This window comes from Anas platyrhynchos, chromosome 5 (genome assembly GCF_047663525.1).
Source record: "Anas platyrhynchos isolate ZD024472 breed Pekin duck chromosome 5, IASCAAS_PekinDuck_T2T, whole genome shotgun sequence".
In the NCBI taxonomy this organism is placed as follows: Eukaryota; Metazoa; Chordata; class Aves; order Anseriformes; family Anatidae; genus Anas; species Anas platyrhynchos.
The window spans coordinates 12624402-12629191 of record NC_092591.1 but is presented as its reverse complement, the minus strand read 5'-3'; positions in this window follow the sequence as shown (position 1 = coordinate 12629191).

Below are 4790 nucleotides of genomic sequence, written 5' to 3'. Positions count from 1 at the left end.
CTGGTGCCCTTAAAGGAAGCTGAGAGCTCAGCACTTTTCAGCATCAGGTCTGGAGTGTGTAAACCAAGCAAATATGTACGCACAATAGGGCTGGGAGGTGCTGCTCTTTGTAAGACAATAGGCACGAGCAGGAGATGCAGATTTGCTCCCTGGTCCTATGGTGTAGGTTAGGACATACATTCACTTATACTGCTTGTGCTGGTAACTGTGAAATCATATCATGCTGGCTCAAATAATATGCATTATTTGCCAGAGGTTTCCCATTCTTGTATTATCTGTGATTTGCAAGACACCGTCCATCCAGGTGTCCACAAACACCGTATGCTGGTAGATCTAACAGGACTGCTTTGTAAAGCCTGGTGATTTTGGAAGTGTAGTTTCATGCCCCAAGCTGTGAAGTCAACCAGGAATACAGGAGAAAGCATTCATATTTGACAGCCAGCTTCACAGTTCAATAATATTTATTTGTATTTTATGTCCACAATTCAAGGGTTAAACGTTTCTGGAACAAGGATCAAGCCCACTGATTCATGTATCCTTTCATACAGTAAGAACAACTTACCTGACCTTGTCCTTAAAACACCTGCTTAATGAAACTGGGGTGATTAGTGACCCTAACTTAGAAATTATTGTGTAATGGTAGCAGTGCAAATGCTACCTCCTTCCCTCTGCAAGACAACAAAGGAGAGAAAATCCTCCCCTTACTTTGCTCAGTCTCAAAGACACAGATGACAAATGGAGGGACAGAGCTATAAATCTAAGCAAATTAATTGGCGTGGCTTTGCTAGCTGGTTGGTTTGTTTTTAAAGGGGGATCTGAAGTAGGATGTGGTACAGAAAAGAAAACAGTAATTATTAAAAGGAGAGGAAAAGAAACAGAGGAAAGAAGTGTACACAGAATTCATGACTTGTCCCTAGTCATGGTGAGCAAGCAGAACCTTACAGTCATGGTGAACCCTGAAATGCATTTTGTAGGAGTCCATATACGAGCTGGGCTCAGGGATTTTCCTCATGTTTAATTAGCCATCTGAGAGAGAGGACAAAGACATTTGCAGCAGAAGCTAGTGGGCTGTAAGGGCGATAGCTGCATTAGATCAGATGGAGATGATGAGGCTAAATCACGAAAGACTATGAAGGTAAAGTAAAAAACACATTTCCTGCAGAGCTCCAGATAGCCAGAAGAAGGACTACAGGAAAAGAGTGGCACAGCTAATTAGCATCTTCCTTTGTGGATTACTTTAATGGTATTGTAAATCCTAGTTCAGATTTCTTCCTGAGTTGTTCTTTTTTATTTTTTTCCTAAGACCTCTCCTCTTTTTATTGATGAATAAGACATTTTAGATAAAGATAACAAAGAAAACCCAATACAGTGAATCAGCAGAACTAATTCATTAGTCTTAGAGAATTCTTTAAAAAGTGTTAACAAGAGCTAATTGCTTAACACTGTATTTCAGCTATCGATTTTCTTTTCCTCTAGTAAGTGGCTTTATAATCTGGTCTTCTTTACACAAGAACAAAAATATCTTAAAAGCTATACATGTCATATATTTAACCGGATATGCAAGTGTTATCAGTTTATCAGTCAGTGTTGATTTACAATGGGAGGGCTAATCTTTCCTTTCAAACACTATACAAAATAGCTGGTGTGAGAATGAGAAAGGAGGAAAAAAAAAAAAAAAAAAGGTTATCAGAAGTCTCCAAATCAGTGAATGTGAAAGGCTGGGTGGAAGAAAATGGGAAAAGGTAGCGTTGACCCCACTAGGGGCAAGAGAGAAGGCTGTAGGTGATGGCTGTGAAAACCTCATTTTGTTTCACAAGTTTCACATGTCAAAATTCTTCCCCTTTCTTGCTCTTTTGTAAGCGGAAGGGATGGGGACAGAGGAAAATAGGACTAGAAGAAAAAACCTAGCTGGGAAAACCAGTATTGATCTTTTTGTTCATTCTTTTTTTTCTTTGTGAAAAAAGTAAGTTATTTTCAGTGACCTTCCCTTTCTTAAAATGTAACAGACTCGTGTATTTACCAAGTGATTCTTAAGAAAGCAGTTACCTAGTTTTGGTTTGATGCAGCCGAGATAAGTGCCAGAACAGTTAGTTCTGTAGCATGAAATGCCACTCCATGAGAGTCAGTTTTCTATATAAACATCATGCAATAGAATTCTGCACGCAATGGATTAGTATAACTATGATTTCTGGATGCTGTGAACGGCTAGTTCACCCTAGAAAGCAAAAACACATGAGGGGAGAAAGCACAATATTGATTGGGTGGCTAATGCTGCTGAGTGCTGACCATCATCTGCTGATGCTGTATTGAATATCTCTGAGATGGATCGCAAGAGCTCTTCCAAGCCAGGGTGCTGCAATGCCTCAAGCATACAGTGTCTTGTGCTGGGAACAGCACCACTGACTTCCCTGCAGCTAGTTGGCATGTAACAAACACTTTAAGGCCTAATCCAGACACTGAGCACCCCAGGAGTTGCAGAGGATTGTTCTTGCTTGCACCACAATATTACAAATCAAAAACAAGAAGGCGGAGGCACCACACTCATTGTGGCTCGGTGAAAGGACATAACGCTACAAGCACAAATCAAAATACAAGAAATCTTCTTAAACACAATGAAATAATCTCTTTCCCATGAGGGTGGTCAAACGGGAAGAGGTTGTGGGTCTCCATCCCTGGAGGTATTCAAAGCCCAACTGGACACAGCCTGCTCCAGGTGACTCCTCTTCTGAGCAGGGGTTTGGACAATCTCCAGAGCTCCTTTGCAGCCTCAGCTCTTTTGTGATTACGTGAAACTGAAAAGATCAACTGTCTTGTTTAAAGGTTGAGCTTAGTATTTGTTGTGATAAACCTCGACAAGGACCCAGCACACACAATCTTCTGTAATGCTAGATGCCAAGTGTATGCAGACAGTAAAAGCAGAGGGGGGTTCAGAAGAGAAAGATATCTCTTGCTGAGCAGAAATCAGAGACCTCATATGTATCTCCTCATCTTCCTTTCACTCCTCCCTTCCTCTTTTTTTTTTTAATGCAGTGTATTGCTAGTAGCTCAAGTATTTGTGGGTGGCACTATTTTTATAGGACCGTGTACCAAAATTAAAGAGGTCAAATCTCATTATCACCTAGCTTTCGTTCTTATCTAGATGATGACTGCATGGAGCTACTATATGCTTTGTGCTGGATTTGCAACTGTCTTCTCTTTGACACAAAACACATTTTCTCTTTGGGATGAAAACCCATCTCCCAAGGCTTTTCCTTGCCCATCCACCTGCTGAAGAAAGGCAGGCACTTGAGCCAGTTAACCCGAAAGAAAGAAAGGTGGAGGGGGTAGAAGCTGGCTTGCCAAGAGTAAACAAATTCGGTTTTGCTCTTTCAGTTAGACATGAACTTATTCCCAGGACTTCTGCAGAGCCAAGAAAAAAACAATGCTGGTGGTGCATGAAGGAAAAGTTAAAAACAGCTGTCTGCGGATTGATGGTGCACCACAACTTACTTCAGCAGATTTTAAGGAAGGAACTGGGGAAAAAGAAAAAGAAAAAAAAAGTAATCTAGAGCTTGTAAAGAATATATTTTCATAATAAACATATTTGTTATGGATGCTTAAAAATAACTTTTATTTCCAAGGAAAGGTTTCCAGATGAGTGTATGGACTGGTCTATTCTCAAGGGAGATCCTGTGTGTGACTTCCCTGTCCTCTTTCACCTGGTGATGCTACTCAGGGCAAGAATTTCTTTTAAAACACCTTTTCAACGGGCAGCTTTCATGCGTTTGTTTTTGTTTGATGCTGTATTCTTCTCTCTTCAAGAGAAAAAACAATGCATGGCTAATCCTCACAGCCACTGAAAAATAACTGTGTGTTGCTTAGGCAAATCACCCAGCTCAGGATGAAGGGAAGCATGTAGTGGGCAAACCACTGAGCTGAGGAACATTTCCGTGTAGCGGTTCACTGAAAAATAACCACTTGTGAATGCTGCAGCAAAATAAAGCCTTCGGTATATGCTGAAGGGTGGGAGAGGTAGAAAACACTTGTGGTACTGATTTTAAAAAACTAAAGGCACTATTTTCACTGTGCCGCTGAGATCGCCCTACAAAGGGGAGAAATTTACACGTGCCGAGCTGCGAATGTCTTAGGAAGTGCGAACAGCCGCCGTTTGTGGGACTTTTACAACAATAAGCCCGATCTGGCCGGTGTTAGGAAGGGGGAGCCGAGTGTGACTGGAGGGGAGCGATTCCGTCAGCTCCCCCAAGCCAAGCGCGCCCGCGCTCCGCCTTTGGGAGAATAAAAGAAAAAAAAAAAAAAAAAAAGGTACAAAACATAAAATAACGGCGGAGAGGAGGCGCGCAGCAGCGGGGCCCCCTCGGGCCGCCCTTCCTGTCAGCGGGCTTCCCGCGCGCCTGCGCGCGCCGCGGCCGTTAACGGTCGGGCTCCGCGCGCGCCACCTGCCGGCCGCCCGCGGCGCGAGGCGGGGCGCGAGCCGGGCCCGCCCCCCCCAACCCCCGCCGAGCAGTGGGGGCGGGGCGGGGCCTCGGCGCTGGGAGGGGCCTAAACGGCCGGGCGGTGCCTGCGGGCGGAGAGGTGACGCCGCCCGGTGCCGATTGGCTGCTGCGAGCAGGGAGGCGGGGCCGGCCGCCGCCGCGCCCCCCGATAGGCCAGCGGCGGCGCGCGGAGGCGGGCCTCCGAGGGAAGGCGCGCCCCGATTGGCTCCTCGCCTTGCCCGGTTGAGGCGGGCGGCGCGATTGGGCGCTGGGGGCGGTTCCCGGCGGGCTGCCGGGGGCTGGGGGCCGTCTCGGCGG